Source organism: Lepisosteus oculatus, chromosome 14 (genome assembly GCF_040954835.1).
Source record: "Lepisosteus oculatus isolate fLepOcu1 chromosome 14, fLepOcu1.hap2, whole genome shotgun sequence".
Classification (NCBI taxonomy): domain Eukaryota; kingdom Metazoa; phylum Chordata; class Actinopteri; order Semionotiformes; family Lepisosteidae; genus Lepisosteus; species Lepisosteus oculatus.
In genome coordinates, this window is record NC_090709.1 from 19003247 (window position 1) to 19013246 (window position 10000).

Below are 10000 nucleotides of genomic sequence, written 5' to 3' on the forward strand. Positions count from 1 at the left end.
GCGCTTCGGATGTGGAGACTTGTTCGGCTGGCGTTCGGAGAGTCGCGTTTTTCAGAATTGTATTGAGATCGTTTTCCACAGAGCTCAGATGTCAAAGCACAGCAGCAGCTCTCCACAGCGATCCTCTATAGCGCCCTTTCTCCCGCAGCTCCGTCCTCATTGGAAGGAAGCAAGAGTGAAAGGCTGAAGTGAAATAGAGCGGGGACGAAGGCAGTGAAGAGAGAGAACGTGGGAAGAAGAGAAAAACGCAAGGGAAAAAGAGCAGCGTCGTAAAAGAGGTGACGGAGCTGTCCTCTCAATAAGAAGGGTGCCAGCGAGCCTTGCTCTCGCTTACGGCCACACCCCCTTGAGCACGCCTGATCTCGTCTGATCTCGGAAGCTAAACAGGGATGGGCCTGGTTAGTACTTGGATGGGAGACCGCCTGGGAATACCAGGTGCTGTAAGCTTTTAAGCGCAGGAGGCGCCCTATCCCCGCTCGCTGGCTCATTCCCCTGTTCACACGTGCAGTGCGGCTTGTCCGTCTGTTTATTTGTCAGCTTTGGCGAGACACGGGTGCTTGTGTATTAGCGTGAGCGTTTTTTATTCTGATCAGGAACAGTTTAACAAGTCCGCAAATGATCGAGGAAAGGTTTATCGCCAGCTGAAAAGAGACACAGCGCTTCGGCTGTGGAGACTTGTTCGGCTGGCGTTCGGAGAGTCGCGTTTTTCAGAATTGTATTGAGATCGTTTTCCACAGAGCTCAGATGTCAAAGCACAGCAGCAGCTCTCCACAGCGATCCTCTATAGCGCCCTTTCTCCCGCAGCTCCGTCCTCATTGGAAGGAAGCAAGAGTGAAAGGCTGAAGTGAAATAGAGCGGGGACGAAGGCAGTGAAGAGAGAGAACGTGGGAAGAAGAGAAAAACGCAAGGGAAAAAAAGCAGCGTCGTAAAAGAGGTGACGGAGCTGTCCTCTCAATAAGAAGGGTGCCAGCAAGCCTTGCTCTCGCTTACGGCCACACCCCCTTGAGCACGCCTGATCTCGTCTGATCTCGGAAACTAAACAGGGATGGGCCTGGTTAGTACTTGGATGGGAGACCGCCTGGGAATACCAGGTGCTGTAAGCTTTTAAGCGCAGGAGGCGCCCTATCCCCGCTCGCTCGCTCATTCCCCTGTTCACACGTGCAGTGCGGCTTGTCCATCTGTTTATTTGTCAGCTTTGGCGAGACACGGGTGCTTGTGTATTAGCGTGAGCGTTTTTTATTCTGATCATGAACAGTTTAACAAGTCCGCAAAGGATCGAGGAAAGGTTTATCGCCAGCTGAAAAGAGACACAGCGCTTCGGCTGTGGAGACTTGTTCGGCTGGCGTTCGGAGAGTCGCGTTTTTCAGAATTGTATTGAGATCGTTTTCCACAGAGCTCAGATGTCAAAGCACAGCAGCAGCTCTCCACAGCGATCCTCTATAGCGCCCTTTCTCCCGCTGCTCCGTCCTCATTGGAAGGAAGCAAGAGTGAAAGGCTGAAGTGAAATAGAGCGGGGACGAAGGCAGTGAAGAGAGAGAACGTGGGAAGAAGAGAAAAACGCAAGGGAAAAAGAGCAGCGTCGTAAAAGAGGTGACGGAGCTGTCCTCTCAATAAGAAGGGTGCCAGCGAGCCTTGCTCTCGGTTACGGCCACACCCCCTTGAGCACGCCTGATCTCGTCTGATCTCGGAAGCTAAACAGGGATGGGCCTGGTTAGTACTTGGATGGGAGACCGCCTGGGAATACCAGGTGCTGTAAGCTTTTAAGCGCAGGAGGCGCCCTATCCCCGCTCGCTCGCTCATTCCCCTGTTCACACGTGCAGTGCGGCTTGTCCGTCTGTTTATTTGTCAGCTTTGGCGAGACACGGGTGCTTGTGTATTAGCGTGAGCGTTTTTTATTCTGATCAGGAACAGTTTTACAAGTCCGCAAAGGATCGAAGAAAGGTTTATCGCCAGCTGAAAAGAGACACAGCGCTTCGGCTGTGGAGACTTGTTCGGCTGGCGTTCGGAGAGTCGCGTTTTTCAGAATTGTATTGAGATCGTTTTCCACAGAGCTCAGATGTCAAAGCACAGCAGCAGCTCTCCACAGCGATCCTCTATAGCGCCCTTTCTCCCGCAGCTCCGTCCTCATTGGAAGGAAGCAAGAGTGAAAGGCTGAAGTGAAATAGAGCGGGGACGAAGGCAGTGAAGAGAGAGAACGTGGGAAGAAGAGAAAAACGCAAGGGAAAAAAAGCAGCGTCGTAAAAGAGGTGACGGAGCTGTCCTCTCAATAAGAAGGGTGCCAGCGAGCCTTGCTCTCGGTTACGGCCACACCCCCTTGAGCACGCCTGATCTCGTCTGATCTCGGAAGCTAAACAGGGATGGGCCTGGTTAGTACTTGGATGGGAGACCGCCTGGGAATACCAGGTGCTGTAAGCCTTTAAGCGCAGGAGGCGCCCTATCCCTGCTCGCTCGCTCATTCCCCTGTTCACACGTGCAGTGCGGCTTGTCCGTCTGTTTATTTGTCAGCTTTGGCGAGACGCGGGTGCTTGTGTATTAGCGTGAGCGTTTTTTATTCTGATCAGGAACAGTTTTACAAGTCCGCAAAAGATCGAAGAAAGGTTTATCGCCAGCTGAAAAGAGACACAGCGCTTCGGCTGTGGAGACTTGTTCGGCTGGCGTTCGGAGAGTCGCGTTTTTCAGAATTGTATTGAGATCGTTTTCCACAGAGCTCAGATGTCAAAGCACAGCAGCAGCTCTCCACAGCGATCCTCTATAGCCCCCTTTCTCCCGCAGCTCCGTCCTCATTGGAAGGAAGCAAGAGTGAAAGGCTGAAGTGAAATAGAGCGGGGACGAAGGCAGTGAAGAGAGAGAACGTGGGAAGAAGAGAAAAACGCAAGGGAAAAAAAGCAGCGTCGTAAAAGAGGTGACGGAGCTGTCCTCTCAATAAGAGGGGTGCCAGCGAGCCTTGCTCTCGCTTACGGCCACACCCCCTTGAGCACGCCTGATCTTGTCTGATCTCGGAAGCTAAACAGGGATGGGCCTGCTTAGTACTTGGATGGGAGACCGCCTGGGAATACCAGGTGCTGTAAGCTTTTAAGCGAAGGAGGCGCCCTATCCCCGCTCGCTCGCTCATTCCCCTGTTCACACGTGCAGTGCGGCTTGTCCGTCTGTTTATTTCTCAGCTTTGGCGAGACACGGGTGCTTGTGTATTAGCGTGAGCGTTTTTTATTCTGATCAGGAACAGTTTTACAAGTCCGCAAAGGATCGAAGAAAGGTTTATCGCCAGCTGAAAAGAGACACAGCGCTTCGGCTGTGGAGACTTGTTCGGCTGGCGTTCGGAGAGTCGCGTTTTTCAGAATTGTATTGAGATCGTTTTCCACAGAGCTCAGATGTCAAAGCACAGCAGCAGCTCTCCACAGCGATCCTCTATAGCGCCCTTTCTCCCGCAGCTCCGTCCTCATTGGATGGAAGCAAGAGTGAAAGGCTGAAGTGAAATAGAGCGGGGACGAAGGCTGTGAAGAGAGAGAACGTGGGAAGAAGAGAAAAACGCAAGGGAAAAAAGCAGCGTCGTAAAAGAGGTGACGGAGCTGTCCTCTCAATAAGAAGGGTGCCAGCGAGCCTTGCTCTCGCTTATGGCCACACCCCCTTGGGCACGCCTGATCTCGTCTGATCTCGGAAGCTAAACAGGGATGGGCCTGGTTAGTACTTGGATGGGAGACCGCCTGGGAATACCAGGTGCTGTAAGCTTTTAAGCGCAGGAGGCGCCCTATCCCCGCTCGCTCGCTCATTCCCCTGTTCACACGTGCAGTGCGGCTTGTCCGTCTGTTTATTTGTCAGCTTTGGCGAGACACGGGTGCTTGTGTATTAGCGTGAGCGTTTTTTATTCTGATCAGGAACAGTTTTACAAGTCCGCAAAGGATCGAGGAAAGGTTTATCGCCAGCTGAAAAGAGACACAGCGCTTCGGCTGTGGAGACTTGTTCGGCTGGCGTTCGGAGAGTCGCGTTTTTCAGAATTGTATTGAGATCGTTTTCCACAGAGCTCAGATGTCAAAGCACAGCAGCAGCTCTCCACAGCGATCCTCTATAGCGCCCTTTCTCCCGCAGCTCCGTCCTCATTGGAAGGAAGCAAGAGTGAAAGGCTGAAGTGAAATAGAGCAGGGACGAAGGCAGTGAAGAGAGAGAACGTGGGAAGAAGAGAAAAACGCAAGGGAAAAAAAGCAGCGTCGTAAAAGAGGTGACGGAGCTGTCCTCTCAATAAGAAGGGTGCCAGCGAGCCTTGCACTCGCTTACGGCCACACCCCCTTGAGCACGCCTGATCTCGTCTGATCTCGGAAGCTAAACAGGGATGGGCCTGGTTAGTACTTGGATGGGAGACCGCCTGGGAATACCAGGTGCTGTAAGCTTTTTAGCGCAGGAGGCGCCCTATCCCCGCTCGCTCGCTCATTCCCCTGTTCATACGTGCAGTGCGGCTTGTCCGTCTGTTTATTTGTCAGCTTTGGCGAGACACGGGTGCTTGTGTATTAGCGTGAGCGTTTTTTATTCTGATCAGGAACAGTTTAACAAGTCCGCAAAGGATCGAGGAAAGGTTTATCGCCAGCTGAAAAGAGACACAGCGCTTCGGCTGTGGAGACTTGTTCGGCTGGCGTTCGGAGAGTCGCGTTTTTCAGAATTGTATTGAGATCATTTTCCACAGAGCTCAGATGTCAAAGCACAGCAGCAGCTCTCCACAGCGATCCTCTATAGCGCCCTTTCTCCCGCAGCTCCGTCCTCATTGGAAGGAAGCAAGAGTGAAAGGCTGAAGTGAAATAGAGCGGGGACGAAGGCAGTGAAGAGAGAGAACGTGGGAAGAAGAGAAAAACGCAAGGGAAAAAAAGCAGCGTCGTAAAAGAGGTGACGGAGCTGTCCTCTCAATAAGAAGGGTGCCAGCGAGCCTTGTTCTCGCTTACGGCCACACCCCCTTGAGCACGCCTGATCTCGTCTGATCTCGGAAGCTAAACAGGGATGGGCCTGGTTAGTACTTGGATGGGAGACCGCCTGGGAATACCAGGTGCTGTAAGCTTTTAAGCGCAGGAGGCGCCCTATCCCCGCTCGCTCGCTCATTCCCCTGTTCACACGTGCAGTGCGGCTTGTCCGTCTGTTTATTTGTCAGCTTTGGCGAGACACGGGTGCTTGTGTATTAGCGTGAGCGTTTTTTATTCTGATCAGGAACAGTTTAACAAGTCCGCAAAGGATCGAGGAAAGGTTTATCGCCAGCTGAAAAGAGACACAACGCTTCGGCTGTGGAGACTTGTTCGGCTGGCGTTCGGAGAGTCGCGTTTTTCAGAATTGTATTGAGATCGTTTTCCACAGAGCTCAGATGTCAAAGCACAGCAGCAGCTCTCCACAGCGATCCTCTATAGCGCCCTTTCTCCCGCAGCTCCGTCCTCATTGGAAGGAAGCAAGAGTGAAAGGCTGAAGTGAAATAGAGCGGGGACGAAGGCAGTGAAGAGAGAGAACGTGGGAAGAAGAGAAAAACGCAAGGGAAAAAAAGCAGCGTCGTAAAAGAGGTGACGGAGCTGTCCTCTCAATAAGAAGGGTGCCAGCGAGCCTTGCTCTCGCTTACGGCCACACCCCCTTGAGCACGCCTGATCTCGTCTGATCTCGGAAGCTAAACAGGGATGGGCCTGGTTAGTACTTGGATGGGAGACCGCCTGGGAATACCAGGTGCTGTAAGCTTTTAAGCGCAGGAGGCGCCCTATCCCCGCTCGCTCGCTCATTCCCCTGTTCACACGTGCAGTGCGGCTTGTCCGTCTGTTTATTTGTCAGCTTTGGCGAGACACGGGTGCTTGTGTATTAGCGTGAGCGTTTTTTATTCTGATCAGGAACAGTTTAACAAGTCCGCAAAGGATCGAGGAAAGGTTTATCGCCAGCTGAAAAGAGACACAGCGCTTCGGCTGTGGAGACTTGTTCGGCTGGCGTTCGGAGAGTCGCGTTTTTCAGAATTGTATTGAGATCGTTTTCCACAGAGCTCAGATGTCAAAGCACAGCAGCAGCTCTCCACAGCGATCCTCTATAGCGCCCTTTCTCCCGCAGCTCCGTTCTCATTGGAAGGAAGCAAGAGTGAAAGGCTGAAGTGAAATAGAGCGGGGACGAAGGCAGTGAAGAGAGAGAACGTGGGAAGAAGAGAAAAACGCAAGGGAAAAAAAGCAGCGTCGTAAAAGAGGTGACGGAGCTGTCCTCTCAATAAGAAGGGTGCCAGCGAGCCTTGCTCTCGCTTACGGCCACACCCCCTTGAGCACGCCTGATCTTGTCTGATCTCGGAAGCTAAACAGGGATGGGCCTGGTTAGTACTTGGATGGGAGACCGCCTGGGAATACCAGGTGCTGTAAGCTTTTAAGCGCAGGAGGCGCCCTATCCCCGCTCGCTCGCTCATTCCCCTGTTCACACGTGCAGTGCGGCTTGTCCGTCTGTTTATTTGTCAGCTTTGGCGAGACACGGGTGCTTGTGTATTAGCGTGAGCGTTTTTTATTCTGATCAGGAACAGTTTAACAAGTCCGCAAAGAATCGAGGGAAGGTTTATCGCCAGCTGAATAGAGACACAGCGCTTCGGCTGTGGAGACTTGTTCGGCTGGCGTTCGGAGAGTCGCGTTTTTCAGAATTGTATTGAGATCGTTTTCCACAGAGCTCAGATGTCAAAGCACAGCAGCAGCTCTCCACAGCGATCCTCTATAGCGCCCTTTCTCCCGCAGCTCCGTCCTCATTGGAAGGAAGCAAGAGTGAAAGGCTGAAGTGAAATAGAGCGGGGACGAAGGCAGTGAAGAGAGAGAACGTGGGAAGAAGAGAAAAACGCAAGGGAAAAAAAGCAGCGTCGTAAAAGAGGTGACGGAGCTGTCCTCTCAATAAGAAGGGTGCCAGCGAGCCTTGCTCTCGCTTACGGCCACACCCCCTTGAGCACGCCTGATCTCGTCTGATCTCGGAAGCTAAACAGGGATGGGCCTGGTTAGTACTTGGATGGGAGACCGCCTGGGAATACCAGGTGCTGCAAGCTTTTAAGCGCAGGAGGCGCCCTATCCCCGCTCGCTCGCTCATTCCCCTGTTCACACGTGCAGTGCGGCTTGTCCGTCTGTTTATTTGTCAGCTTTGGCGAGACACGGGTGCTTGTGTATTAGCGTGAGCGTTTTTTATTCTGATCAGGAACAGTTTTACAAGTCCGCAAAGGATCGAGGAAAGGTTTATCGCCAGCTGAAAAGAGACACAGCGCTTCGGCTGTGGAGACTTGTTCGGCTGGCGTTCGGAGAGTCGCGTTTTTCAGAATTGTATTGAGATCGTTTTCCACAGAGCTCAGATGTCAAAGCACAGCAGCAGCTCTCCACAGCGATCCTCTATAGCGCCCTTTCTCCCGCAGCTCCGTCCTCATTGGAAGGAAGCAAGAGTGAAAGGCTGAAGTGAAATAGAGCGGGGACGAAGGCAGTGAAGAGAGAGAACGTGGGAAGAAGAGAAAAACGCAAGGGAAAAAAAGCAGCGTCGTAAAAGAGGTGACGGAGCTGTCCTCTCAATAAGAAGGGTGCCAGCGAGCCTTGCTCTCGCTTACGGCCACACCCCCTTGAGCACACCTGATCTCGTCTGATCTCGGAAGCTAAACAGGGATGGGCCTGGTTAGTACTTGGATGGAAGACCGCCTGGGAATACCAGGTGCTGTAAGCTTTTAAGCGCAGGAGACGCCCTATCCCCGCTCGCTCGCTCATTCCCCTGTTCACACGTGCAGTGCGGCTTGTCCGTCTGTTTATTTGTCAGCTTTGGCGAGACACGGGTGCTTGTGTATTAGCGTGAGCGTTTTTTATTCTGATCATGAACAGTTTTACAAGTCCGCAAAGGATCGAGGAAAGGTTTATCGCCAGCTGAAAAGAGACAAAGCGCTTCGGCTGTGGAGACTTGTTCGGCTGGCGTTCGGAGAGTCGCGTTTTTCAGAATTGTATTGAGATCGTTTTCCACAGAGCTCAGATGTCAAAGCACAGCAGCAGCTCTCCACAGCGATCCTCTATAGCGCCCTTTCTCCCGCAGCTCCGTCCTCATTGGAAGGAAGCAAGAGTGAAAGGCTGAAGTGAAATAGAGCGGGGACGAAGGCAGTGAAGAGAGAGAACGTGGGAAGAAGAGAAAAACGCAAGGGAAAAAAAGCAGCGTCGTAAAAGAGGTGACGGAGCTGTCCTCTCAATAAGAAGGGTGCCAGCGAGCCTTGCTCTCGCTTACGGCCACACCCCCTTGAGCACACCTGATCTCGTCTGATCTCGGAAGCTAAACAGGGATGGGCCTGGTTAGTACTTGGATGGAAGACCGTCTGGGAATACCAGGTGCTGTAAGCTTTTAAGCGCAGGAGACGCCCTATCCCCGCTCGCTCGCTCATTCCCCTGTTCACACGTGCAGTGCGGCTTGTCCGTCTGTTTATTTGTCAGCTTTGGCGAGACACGGGTGCTTGTGTATTAGCGTGAGCGTTTTTTATTCTGATCATGAACAGTTTTACAAGTCCGCAAAGGATCGAGGAAAGGTTTATCGCCAGCTGAAAAGAGACACAGCGCTTCGGCTGTGGAGACTTGTTCGGCTGGCGTTCGGAGAGTCGCGTTTTTCAGAATTGTATTGAGATCGTTTTCCACAGAGCTCAGATGTCAAAGCACAGCAGCAGCTCTCCACAGCGATCCTCTATAGCACCCTTTCTCCCGCAGCTCCGTCCTCATTGGAAGGAAGCAAGAGTGAAAGGCTGAAGTGAAATAGAGCGGGGACGAAGGCAGTGAAGAGAGAGAACGTGGGAAGAAGAGAAAAACGCAAGGGAAAAAAAGCAGCGTCGTAAAAGAGGTGACGGAGCTGTCCTCTCAATAAGAAGGGTGCCAGCGAGCCTTGCTCTCGCTTACGGCCACACCCCCTTGAGCACGCCTGATCTCGTCTGATCTCGTAAGCTAAACAGGGATGGGCCTGGTTAGTACTTGGATGGGAGACCGCCTGGGAATACCAGGTGCTGTAAGCTTTTAAGCGCAGGAGGCGCCCTATCCCCGCTCGCTCACTCATTCCCCTGTTCACACGTGCAGTGCGGCTTGTCCGTCTGTTTATTTGTCAGCTTTGGCGAGACACGGGTGCTTGTGTATTAGCGTGAGCGTTTTTTATTCTGATCAGGAACAGTTTAACAAGTCCGCAAAGGACCGAGGAAAGGTTTATCGCCAGCTGAAAAGAGACACAGCGCTTCGGCTGTGGAGACTTGTTCGGCTGGCGTTCGGAGAGTCGCGTTTTTCAGAATTGTATTGAGATCGTTTTCCACAGAGCTCAGATGTCAAAGCACAGCAGCAGCTCTCCACAGCGATCCTCTATAGCGCCCTTTCTCCCGCAGCTCCGTCCTCATTGGAAGGAAGCAAGAGTGAAAGGCTGAAGTGAAATAGAGCGGGGATGAAGGCAGTGAAGAGAGAGAACGTGGGAAGAAGAGAAAAACGCAAGGGAAAAAAAGCAGCGTCGTAAAAGAGGTGACGGAGCTGTCCTCTCAATAAGAAGGGTGCCAGCGAGCCTTGCTCTCGCTTACGGCCACACCCCCTTGAGCACGCCTGATTTCGTCTGATCTCGGAAGCTAAACAGGGATGGGCCTGGTTAGTACTTGGATGGGAGACCGCCTGGGAATACCAGGTGCTGTAAGCTTTTAAGCGCAGGAGGCGCCCTATCCCTGCTCGCTCGCTCATTCCCCTGTTCACACGTGCAGTGCAGCTTGTCCGTCTGTTTATTTGTCAGCTTTGGCGAGACACGGGTGCTTGTGTATTAGCGTGAGCGTTTTTTATTCTGATCAGGAACAGTTTTACAAGTCCGCAAAGGATCGAGGAAAGGTTTATCGCCAGCTGAAAAGAGACACAGCGCTTCGGCTGTGGAGACTTGTTCGGCTGGCGTTCGGAGAGTCGCGTTTTTCAGAATTGTATTGAGATCGTTTTCCACAGAGCTCAGATGTCAAAGCACAGCAGCAGCTCTCCACAGCGATCCTCTATAGCGCCCTTTCTCCCGCAGCTCCGTCCTCATT

At 52.5% G+C, this 10000-nt stretch overlaps 1 protein-coding gene, 14 non-coding genes and 1 pseudogene across 15 annotated transcripts in view; all 16 read left to right on the forward strand.

The window, feature by feature from the left end:
- Positions 1 to 10000, forward strand: part of LOC138242514 (zinc finger protein 135-like) — a 446217-nt gene that overhangs the window by 275339 nt on the left and 160878 nt on the right. The window lies entirely within an intron of this gene.
- LOC138244022 (5S ribosomal RNA) lies at positions 329 to 447 on the forward strand. Its single transcript, XR_011192636.1, has one exon. It is a non-coding gene; the product is annotated as a 5S ribosomal RNA (ribosomal RNA).
- LOC138217011 (5S ribosomal RNA) lies at positions 985 to 1103 on the forward strand. Its single transcript, XR_011180724.1, has one exon. It is a non-coding gene; the product is annotated as a 5S ribosomal RNA (ribosomal RNA).
- LOC138216688 (5S ribosomal RNA) lies at positions 1641 to 1759 on the forward strand. The gene has a single exon (XR_011180400.1). It is a non-coding gene; the product is annotated as a 5S ribosomal RNA (ribosomal RNA).
- LOC138216401 (5S ribosomal RNA) lies at positions 2297 to 2415 on the forward strand. The gene has a single exon (XR_011180113.1). It is a non-coding gene; the product is annotated as a 5S ribosomal RNA (ribosomal RNA).
- Positions 2953 to 3071, forward strand: LOC138218024 (5S ribosomal RNA; annotated as a pseudogene).
- On the forward strand, positions 3608 to 3726 carry LOC138245343 (5S ribosomal RNA). Its single transcript, XR_011193953.1, has one exon. It is a non-coding gene; the product is annotated as a 5S ribosomal RNA (ribosomal RNA).
- On the forward strand, positions 4264 to 4382 carry LOC138244024 (5S ribosomal RNA). The gene has a single exon (XR_011192638.1). It is a non-coding gene; the product is annotated as a 5S ribosomal RNA (ribosomal RNA).
- On the forward strand, positions 4920 to 5038 carry LOC138244025 (5S ribosomal RNA). Its single transcript, XR_011192639.1, has one exon. It is a non-coding gene; the product is annotated as a 5S ribosomal RNA (ribosomal RNA).
- LOC138244026 (5S ribosomal RNA) lies at positions 5576 to 5694 on the forward strand. The gene has a single exon (XR_011192640.1). It is a non-coding gene; the product is annotated as a 5S ribosomal RNA (ribosomal RNA).
- Positions 6232 to 6350, forward strand: LOC138216845 (5S ribosomal RNA). Its single transcript, XR_011180557.1, has one exon. It is a non-coding gene; the product is annotated as a 5S ribosomal RNA (ribosomal RNA).
- Positions 6888 to 7006, forward strand: LOC138216795 (5S ribosomal RNA). Its single transcript, XR_011180507.1, has one exon. It is a non-coding gene; the product is annotated as a 5S ribosomal RNA (ribosomal RNA).
- LOC138244979 (5S ribosomal RNA) lies at positions 7544 to 7662 on the forward strand. Its single transcript, XR_011193596.1, has one exon. It is a non-coding gene; the product is annotated as a 5S ribosomal RNA (ribosomal RNA).
- Positions 8200 to 8318, forward strand: LOC138216146 (5S ribosomal RNA). Its single transcript, XR_011179858.1, has one exon. It is a non-coding gene; the product is annotated as a 5S ribosomal RNA (ribosomal RNA).
- Positions 8856 to 8974, forward strand: LOC138217141 (5S ribosomal RNA). The gene has a single exon (XR_011180854.1). It is a non-coding gene; the product is annotated as a 5S ribosomal RNA (ribosomal RNA).
- Positions 9512 to 9630, forward strand: LOC138216273 (5S ribosomal RNA). Its single transcript, XR_011179984.1, has one exon. It is a non-coding gene; the product is annotated as a 5S ribosomal RNA (ribosomal RNA).